An 11164-nucleotide genomic window follows, 5' to 3' on the forward strand; every position below is an offset into this window, starting at 1 on the left:
GCAGATGCTGCCTTCATTAGTGCTGGAGAAAAGCCATTGAAAAATTCACAGCACATCAAAACTACCAAACCCACCGCCACTTTGTAACTGTAACAGCACACCAGCTAAATCCAATCAGTGTCCAGTTATCCAGCTCGTGGGGTAAACAGCAGGAGGACGCAAGGCGTTGCTTGATGAAAATTGTTAGTTCGGTGCTGCATGTAGTAAGACGGGGGGACAAGTCTTTAGAGGCCACACGCATGACAGTGGGAATTTATATCAGCTTTTGAAACTTAGGGCAGAAGAGGATGACCCCATTTTAATGAAGTGGTTAACAGAGCGTACCACAATGTACACAGGCCCCAAAGCACAGAATAATATTCTGAACATCATGGCCAATACAGTCATTCGAGGCATTGCAGCTGAGATCAGGTCTCTTCTGATTGTACAATTTTCATTCATTGTTGATGGTACTCAAGATGTCTCTGGTGCTGAACAGGAGAGTGTCTGTCTGCGTTATGTTGACCATGACCTTGTCCCTGTGGCAACTGATGTGTTGTTGAGGCTCAATTTGCCCATGTCTGGCTTACGTGGGCAGAGTTACAATGGTGCCTCAAACATGGCAGGAAAATATACAGGTGCACAGGCAATTGTGAGGAGGCAGCAGCCATTAGCCCTCTATATCCATTGTGGAGCACACTGTGTAAATCTGATTACACAGGCTGGCTGCTCAGCCTCCCCACTGATCCGGAATTCCCTTTCCTGGGTCCATCAGTTAGGTGCCCTCTATGACCAGCCTCTGCTGTTCTTGGGGAGCTTGAATGTCTAAATATTTCACTGCAGAAGAAAACTCAGACTGTCTCTGGTATGCAGGCTGCAGTCGAGTGTGTGCGGTCATCTCTTAGGGGCACGAGAAATGAAGAAAGCTACCTTGCACTGTATGAGAAAGCAACAACATTGATTGACTCTATTGAATCCATTGAGACGCACTCAAGACGATTTGCTGGCAAAGCAGCGGATCACTATAGGGCAGATTTTTTTTAAGTGTTGGATGGTGTGGAGGTTCAGCTTGGCGACCGTTGTGATCAGGACAGTCTAAACGTCCTGCAAAAGTTGGAAAGAGCGCTTCTCACGGGGGAATTGGATGAGTCTCTAGATCAGTACCCAGAACTGAACATAGATTCTCTTTCAGTGCAGATCCCTCTCTTTCACAACAAATATCCCTGTAGCAGCAGGCGAGAGGCAGCAGAGGTCCTCAAGAGGCTTCCAGTGGAGGTGCGGAGGTTGTTTGACCAAGTTGAGGTGCTGATCAGAGTTTTGTTTGTGGTGCCAGTGTCTTCATGTGAGGCTGAGAGGAGTTTCAGTGCACTCCGCAGGTTAAAGACTTGGCTACGGGCTAGCATGGGCCAAGAGAGACTAAACGGCGTAGTTGTCTGTAATGTACATAAAGACAGGCTGGACAGTCTCAAGAGAGAAAATATCTGCCAGCAATTTGTTGGATCCATTGAAACCTGCAAACATATGTTCTGTTCTTTTGTTCAGTAGTGTGTATAGCAGTGGTTCTCAACCTTTTTTGGGTACCCTGCATATTTTGAGACGAGGCAGGCAAGGTTTTGAGCGGTCCTCAGGGACCTCCACCCCCACTATATTATATGTAAACTTACTGGAAACCTTGTGGTACTGAATACATTCATTACACTTTTTTTTATTTCACGGACCCCTTGCAATTAGTCCATGGACCCCTGTTTGAGAACCCCTGGTGTAATTGATATTTCTTCTTTTGTTTAGTAGTTTTTAGTACATGACAGTACACTTACAAATGATTTATTTCATGTTATTTTATTTAAAATTGCAAACTTTGTGCGACATACTTGTCCATAGCTGCTGTTTGAAGAGTTGAGACACTGACTGAAGGATATTTTTGGTGATTTGTTTGGGTTTTTCATTGAAGTACTTATTTTAAGCTTTTTTTTATTGTAAAGATATTGTAGTAGACTCAGGCCAGTGGCACATATTTAATGACTATATAAATGTATCCGAAAAAGTCAATTCAATACGGAGACCAACTTTGTGATGGTTCTCAATGGAGATTCTTTTAGATGTGATCACACCATGTTCATTGTATTTATGAAAACTACACCCATACAGTGTACAGTACCATTGCCACCTACTGGCCTTTCTGGGTATTGCTGGTTGTAAGTAAAAATACCTGCATACATACTGGACTGATAAGGAGCACTGCTATAACTATTATTAGTAGTAGTATTATAATGATTTAAACATTTGAACAAGTTGGGACAACCCTTCAGTTAACTACTGTACCTATCAATTATCCAGTTGTAGGAATTATGGTTCCCCATATACATTTAACATATTACAACGTATCCTGTACATGAACATCTGATCATTTATCACTCCAGTGTTAATCTGCAAAATTGTAATTATTCGCCTACCTCCTCATGCCTTTTGCACACAATGTATAGACTCTCTTTTTTTCTACTGTGTTATAGACTTGTTAATTGTTTACTCCATGTGTAACTCTGTGTTGTCTGTTCACACTGCAATGCTTTATCTTGGCCAGGTCGCAGTTGTAAATGAGAACTTGTTCTCAGCTAGCCTACCTGGTTAAATAAAGGTGAAATGAAATAAAAAAGGCTATGTTACATCACTACTTTTGGTTTCCCTCTAAGGAATTGCTCTTGAGAAAATGTAATGTAATTAACCCCTCCAAGGTTAATATCAGAATTTCGCCCCTGGTTATGGTATGACAGTAAATAATGTGCGGTTTAGAACCCAAATAACAGTACATTTGGGTGAGATACATTCTTCAAGACACTACAAAACATTTAAATAGATATAGAAGGCTTGGGAATGCTCATAAGAAGCTGATTCGCTGGCTTGGAATTCTGCTCGGGAAACTTGCTAGTCACCTCCTACTAGATCACATCGTGGTCAGCATCGCCTCTGTATTGCTATTGGATTTAGCTGGTGCGTATTCATTATCCAGTATTTTCTCAACAATTCATCACCACACTATGGAAACAATGGTTACCCATTAGCTTACACAGGCAAACTTAGTTAATGGAGTCTAGCAACCTTGCTGCCAGACAAGTTCCAACCCTCACTTCAGATGAAGGGTTGTGTGTTTATACAGCAGCTAGCTGCCACATTAGACATGGTGAACAATCATTGACGGCAATGTCAAGATCATTGATGTTGGACCACTACCAGTGCATCCTAAAGAAATGTCTAAATGTACAATTAGCTAGCTATATTACCACACCAGGCTTTGCCACATAGCAGGGTTGTCGTGGTGGAATTATCCCCCAAGCCCTGATCCAGGGTCAGGTTACAGAGGATTTAAGAAAGTGTTCACTTCTCCGGCATCTTTTTATTGTAATAGTCAATTGTTATTACTTCCAAACTCACTCATAGACGTCATGTCATGCAGTTTGAGTGTAGGACACTGTTGTGGTAGTAGTTTATGCCTGCTTGACCACAACCCTTTGGCTGGAAGAGTACAATACATTTTTATGTATCCAATAAATGCAACATTTCATATGTCGACAGCATTTCTCATTCACAAAAATGTGACTTGTCTCTTCTCTTTTCTCTAGGCTGTGCTGTGTGACCAGATCTCACCATGAGTTCCAGAGTGTGTAATAACTGTGGGGCACGGACATAGATGTGGACCAGGCCTGAGGTGATGCCGTGTGCATGGGCTGTGGCTCTGTCCTGGAGTACAATGTCATTGTGTCTGAGGTCCAGTTCATGGAGACAGGAGGGGGAGGCTCCTCGGCTGTGGGACAGTTCGTAGCTGGAGACGGTGGGTGCAACTGGACTGTCAAGACATGAAATAATGACATGCCATAATAAAATGAATCATAATATTCTGAGAGGTTGTTTATAAGGAGTATAAGAAACTCATATATCCCATTTTTCATGAAGTTTTTCATGACATAATGAAGTTAGTCAATTGCATTGCAAAATGACATTTTAGCAGGGTGCATGACATCCCCCACCCTCTCCCAGACCCTTGCACAGACCTTGTAATCTGCAGACCCAAACGTAACCCAGTGATGTGGCCTGGCCCATAGCCCCTGGATATCCTCTCAGCTGATTGTTCAGAGAGGACAGTCACTTGTTAACTGGCTTTCTGGAGGGGTTGGATTTTTCTAGCACATCTGTTTGAAGTTCTCCTGAATCCCCACTAGAGTGCAGTGTTGTATTAACTTTAGTTTGAGATGAGCTCACTGTCTTTGACCAATTTGTTGTCATGCGGTGTTGTCGCACTGAAAAAAGTTTGCCTCATGCTAGACAGATGAAACTGATACCATCTGGTTTACATGGGCCTCTGCCCCTCTGTAAGTGGCTTCCTTATCAGCACTTTATTTCAAAAGCACTTATAAAGTGGTTTTGCCTTCACCAACAAACTTGGTAGGGACAACCCATTTCCTTTATGTCCAATAGGAGGTAAACAGGGTGTGTCTACAGCAAATCTTGGTTGGCAAAGGCAAACATCCATTGCGTGCTGGAATGCTTCAGGAAAGGGCTGATGATGTAATTTCCTTTGTCTGGTAAGACACATTCAATCAGTCTGTGCTCCCTGGTTTGATGATTTCCTGTCATTTTTGTTTAGTCAGGTCTATTTGGAAGTTAAATTATTTTGACTGAGTAAAAGTATTGTACTCAGTTATCTCCCAGTCACCTGTAGTCATCTGATGTGTCTCTTGCTGATGATCAATGCTGTTAAGTGCTGATGATGAGAGCGAGACGTGGATACATCTGTGTGTGAGTGTGAAAGGTCTGTCATGCTGTGTGGATTGTCTGTGAGAACAAGAGTGGTGCTGTGATGGAACGCTCTCCTCCATAAACATCCAGTGTCTCTGCTCTTTCTCACCCACCAACACTCTGATTAATGACTGGAATCATCCCTCCCCACCGGCACGGCTCCCCGTCACCCGTCCCACGCCCCAACTCATCACGTCTCCTCACAATGACTAACAGGTTGCTTTTCCTATTGCTGGAGAACATCCCATATGTCCTGCGGTTGACCCATATGGCCTCAATATATCTCCAGTGTGGGAGCTTTCCAACTTCTCCCTGGCAGGGTGGTTAGATTTTATCCAGCTGTCACAGTAAATGTACCAGATGGTAATGCTGGTTGGGGTTCGGAAGAAGTTTAAACAAGGCCTGTATAGAAATCAGGGACTTTAGTTTTTCAGACAACTTGATGAGATGAGGGGAATGTGGAGGGAGTGGTATGAGTAATGCTGGTGGTGTGCGGATGCCCTGTAATCTCAAGACATTTGTTCAGCAAAGCAGGGGCAATATTTTAGCGCAGTAAGATTTTGCATTACTTCAGCAGCAGCAGTAGTTTCCCACACACATCTCTCAAGTACTTGTGTGTATTGACTGGGATATCTGCTTGTGTATAATGTCTGAGGCGAACAGAGGACACATGGATCTGGAAACACCTGAACCTCTGTTACAGTAATTACATGCCCTGTCAGTTGTGTGTATATTTGTCAGTCTACTCTGTTTATTGTGCACCCGAGGGTGCGTCTGAGTGGAGGTGTGTACGAATACGACATGCATGTGTGGGCTATGAAATGACATGCCTGTGTTTGTGTGTCTCCAGGGAGACGTCAGATCAACACGCTGGGCCACCAGCTGCAGCTGAAGCAGCACTGCCTGGACACGGCCTTTAACTTCTACAAGATGGCCGTGTGTAAACACCTGACAAGGGGCCGACGGGTGGCCCACGTGGTGGCTGCATGCCTCTACCTTGTCTGCAGGACAGCGGGGACACCTCGTGTCCTTTCACACTGCAGAGGGGGGAGTAGGGGGAGTAACAGAGGAAGGAGATGAGTGAGGTGAAAGGGGAATGCAGAATGTTTATACTACAATAAAAACGTTTTATATATTTGTAACGTTAGCTGTAGCATCAATCTCCAGGAGTTGTAGTAGTTTTGGGCATGAATTGTGTAATGCCCTGGTTGTGTTGTGCTCAATACTAGCTAGGGCTGCACAATATATCGGTGAGCATATCGGACTCGGTCGATATTAGTTAAAAATGCCAACATCGACCCGATGTCTAGTTTAATGTGCAAAACCGATGTCTAAGCTGACGTTCATGCCCACTTAACGTAAGTAGATGACGTAATGACGCCACAAATACAGCGCAACACAGAACAAAAGCAGAAAAATACTACGGGCACACTTCCAACAACTAAACAAGTTAAAGTCGAGCAGTCAAATATATATTTATGTATATATGAGTAAGAATTTCAGCGAGACAAACAAAGATAATGGAATTCATTGCCCTTGACAATCAACCGTTCTCTGTCGTGGATGATGTTGGCTTTTGCCGACTGGTCGAGCCCCGGTACTCACTATTTTTCAGATATTGCCCTACCTACTCACATCCATGAGCATCACTGCTATTAGCTTCACGACTGACATTTGGACCAGCGATGCCAACCCCATGAGCATGCTGAGTCTGACAGCACAGTGGGTCGACGAGGATTTCGTACAGAGGAAAGTCGTATTGCATGTTTAAGAATGTGCTGGTTCTCATACCGCTGCTGCCATTTCAATGGCATTTGAGAACATATTTTGAAACATGAACACACTTCTAGCCCCATTTGAACAACTGACTCGAGAAATAAGCCAGTCGACTGCAGCAGACGTGATACCCTCTGTCATGGCATTGAAAGGCCTGCTCAACAAAACTGCCGACACAGACCGTGGGGTTAAAACTTACCAAAGTACTCAAGGCTGTGAACAAGCGATTCGGTGGCATTCTCTCTGAGCCTCTTTACAGTGTCGCCACCATGCTCGACGCTAGGCTCAAGGACCCCTACTTCGATGTAGACAAACATATTTTAGGTGAAATGTTAGACAGCTGGACAAGATGGAAACGGTGACAGTGCGCAAAGAAGAAGAGAGGCCACAGACAGACAGAGCAGAACCTTCACTGCTTGACATGTATGATGAAATCCTGGTTGAGAATGAAACGACTGAACAAATGAACAACAGAACAGCACAGCAAGTAAGTGAAATAAATAGGTTTTGATTATGTTTCTCTGGTAATGGGGACATACGTAAATGCCAACAAAATAACTTTTTCTGTGTGTGTGTGTTACCTTTATTTAACAAGGCAAGTCAGTCAAGAACAAATTCTTATTTACAATGATGGCCTACTTTGGCCAAACCCGGACAAAGCTTTGACAATTGAGCGCCGCTCTATGACTCCCAATCCCGGCCGGATGTGATACAGCCTGTATTCGAACCAGGGACTGTAGTATCACCTCTTGTACTGAGATGCAGTGCCTTAGACCGCTGTGAACAATTTAACTGTACTAGAATGCTAGAGCAAATCCTTCCCTATTTACATTGTTTACGTGTGTGTGTGTGTGTTTCAGTGTTTGTTGGAGATGGAGTTTTTGATAAAGTAAAAATAGCTCTACTTCCTTTTCCACAGATGGGGAAAAGTCTGTAGTACTGTCACAGAGGACTGACATGATGAATTGAGAATGAGGACACAAGGCAAATCTTGTTCAGTGTGTCTAACAGCTGAAATAGCATGGTATTGATATTTGTGATGGAGGCTCAGGGGACCATCAATTAATACATTTAGTGGGATCGTTCCCACAGGTGCTGTTGTTGGTAAAGGTTTAGGCTATGGTCACATTCATGATCTTGATGAATGACAGCCAAGTTTTTACATCATAATGAAACCGTCACGTTTCACAGGCAGGGCTTGGAAGTAAGCTCCCTCCTTCCCCATACTACTGAAATGGCATTGCTTTAAGTGACTGTTATTATCTCTGAGGAACTTATTATTATGATGACCGATTTTGAGGCAATCGTCCGTAATCTCATCTCCAGACTGTGGGATTATTTTTTTCCCATTTCAGTGTTGACCATAACCCCATTGTGAGGCTTTTTAAAAAGGATTGTCTCAAAATCTACTTTGGCTGCCGGTGGGTGCACCTGTCGCCACAGAAACTGATGCAGGGGGTGTGTTGGTCGCAGGAGACTAGTGTCTCTAGAAGCTAATGGGGGTGAGTGCTGGGGGGAGTTCAGAGGTCACGGGGTGGTTGATTCCCCCAGAAGCTGTCGCTAAATATATTTACAAGTGCTGCTGGCCTGAGGTGACACTTTTTACTATCTTGTGTTTTATTTATTTATAAGCCACCCCATTCACAGACATGCTGCTTGACCTCAGCGACCTCCTGCAGGTGAGTATCCAATTAGTAGGCCTACACTAATTTTCTATATACAGTGGGGCAAAAAAGTATTTAGTCAGCCACCAATTCTGCAAGTTCTCCAACTTAAAAAGATGAGAGGCCTGTCATTTTCATCATAGGTACACTTCAACTATGACAGACAAAATGAGAAGAAAAAAAATCCAGAAAATCACATTGTAGGATTTTTAATGAATTTATTTGCAAATTATGGTGGAAAATAAGTATTTGGTCACCTACAAACAAGCAAGATTTCTGGCTCTCACAGACCTGTAACAACTTATTTAAGAGGCTCCTCTGTCCTCCACTCGTTACCTGTATTAATGGCACCTGTTTTAACTTGTTATCAGTATAAAAGACACCTGTCCACAACCTCAAACAGTCACACTCCAAACTCCACTATGGCCAAGACCAAAGAGCTGTCAAAGAACACCAGAAACAAAATTATAGACCTGCACCAGGCTGGCAAGACTGAATCTGCAATAGGTAAGCAGCTTGGTTTGAAGAAATCAACTGTGGGAGCAATTATTAGGAAATGGAAGACATACAAGACCACTGATAATCTCCCTCAATCTGGGGCGCCACGCAAGATCTCTCCCCGTGGAGTCAAATGATCACAAGAACGGTGAGCAAAAATCCCAGAACCACACGGGGGGACCTAGTGAATGACCTGCAGAGAGCTGGGACCAAAGTAACAAAGCGTACCATCAGTAACACACTATGCCACCAGGGACTCAAATCCTGCAGTGCCAGATGTGTCCCTCTGCTTAAGCCAGTACATGTCCAGGCCCGTCTGAAGTTTGCTAGAGAGCATTTGGATGATCCAGAAGAAGATTGGGAGAATGTCATATGGTCAGATGAAACCAAAATATTACTTTTTGGTAAAAACTCAACTCGTCGTGTTTGGAGGACAAAAAATGCTGAGTTGCATCCAAAGAACACCATACCTACTGTGAAGCATGGGGGTGGAAACATCATGCTTTGGGGCTGTTTTTCTGCAAAGGGACCAGGACGACTGATCCGTGTAAAGGACAAAAATCAATGGGGCCATGTATCGTGAGATTTTGAGTGAAACCCTCCTTCCATCAGCAAGGGCATTGAAGATGAAACGTGGCTGGGTCTTTCAGCATGACAATGATCCCAAACACACCGCCCGGGCAACGAAGGAGTGGCTTCGTAAGAAGCATTTCAAGGTCCTGGAGTGGCCTAGCCAGTCTCCAGATCTCAACCCCATAGAAAATCTTTGGAGGGAGTTGAAAGTCCGTGTTGCCCAGCAACAGCCCCAAAACATCACTGCTCTAGAGGAGATCTGCATGGAGGAGTGGGCCAAAATTCCAGCAACAGTGTGTGAAAACCTCGTGAAGACTTACAGAAAACGTTTGACCTCTGTCATTGCCAACAAAGGGTATATAACAAAGTATTGAGAAACTTTTGTTATTGACCAAATACTTATTTTCCACCATAATTTGCAAATAAATTCATTAAAATCCTACAATGTGATTTTCTGGATTTTTTTCCCCCTCATTTTGAAGTGTACCTATGATAAATTACAGGCCTCTCTCATCTTTTTAAGTGGGAGAACTTGCACAATTGGTGGCTGACTAAATACTTTTTTGCCCCACTGTACTTTTTTCAACCCTGTGATCGAGATTTTGCACTTTGACATTTATCCCTAATTTCTAGAAATGAAAGTGTTTCTGAATATGATTGAACAGTCGCATGAATATGATTGAACATCAGTTGTTTCCTTATTTTTGTTGTAAAATTATACATGACCCCATACCCACATTGACCATGAGTAGTACATCCAACAAGATGGATGTTGGCCCGTGCAGTATGTTGTGCTTTAGTATGTTGTGTAATTAAAGCCAGGGACTGTATAAATATAGGTCCATTTTTATGCATATAAAGTCAGTGCTAGGGTGGAGGGACATTTCTGAGACACTGCTGGTCAGTTTTATTTTTATGCTCCCAGCTGTCCTTGAAGAGCTGACCCACCCCCCTGGTATTTGAAGGGTAGGAGTGGAATGGGGTGTCTGTCCAGTCTAGGGTCGGTGTGCTATGTGTAGATATTCCACTTATCCCCCATTTGTGGAGCCTCACCCAGGCCAGTGCAGTAGTCACCCCCCTCCCATGGGAATGCATGGTGATCTACATCCCCATCATCCGAGGCGTGTGCTCTCTAATCCCTGGGGACACTATGAAATGGACAGGGTCCCGGTGGAGGCTGCTCCAGGCTCTGTCTGGATTGACATGTGACACCTCCACTGTTGGTTGCTATGGTGCTTGACTAACAATGTATTTGTTGTGTGTACAAATGTTTAATCGGGACCCGTCTCCTAAAATAGACCAGACTGTGGCTGCCATAGACCCAAGAGTGAAAGCTTGTCTGTGTCTGGTAGAGACCCAAACCCCCTAAGGTCTGGAGCGTTAGCCTGGAGGAATGAGACGGAGCTGGGCTAGAAACTAGAGCTTTAGTCATCCCCTGGTCTGGAAAATCACTGGGCTTTCTAGATAGTATGCCAGCTAAGCATTAAGTTACACTTACTATACCAGATTTGATCACGCACTACTCATGTTATGTAACTCTGGATCATGTATCCTTACGAGGACATTGTGGACTTGACAGGGTGGGTTTCAGTGACAGTTGCACTACTTTCATGTATTTCTGGTCTTAATTTCTTCCCTGTCTTTCCCCCACAGGTAAATGTTTACATCCTAGGTAGAACCTTTCAGGTGCTGGCCAGAGAGCTCTGCAGCAACGCCCCCGCCATAGGTACCTATCATCTGCCTCCCCTACTCCCTTTGTTCTTATTGTAAACAAAGAATTATACAGTTGAATGACAAATGCTGTTGGTTGAAGTGTTCTCTTTTTTTGCTGAGGACACCTACAGTATTTACCATTCATTAAAAGTCTGAGCTAAAATTGGTCA

The 11164-nt window shown here is 43.7% G+C and overlaps 1 pseudogene; it reads left to right on the top strand.

Moving 5' to 3' along the window:
• The first annotated feature begins 3622 nt into the window (after window positions 1–3622).
• LOC135507480 (transcription factor IIIB 90 kDa subunit-like) overlaps window positions 3623–11164 on the top strand; it is a 42221-nt pseudogene continuing 34679 nt past the window's right edge.

Source organism: Oncorhynchus masou, chromosome 21 (assembly GCF_036934945.1).
Source record: "Oncorhynchus masou masou isolate Uvic2021 chromosome 21, UVic_Omas_1.1, whole genome shotgun sequence".
Lineage (NCBI taxonomy): Eukaryota > Metazoa > Chordata > Actinopteri > Salmoniformes > Salmonidae > Oncorhynchus > Oncorhynchus masou.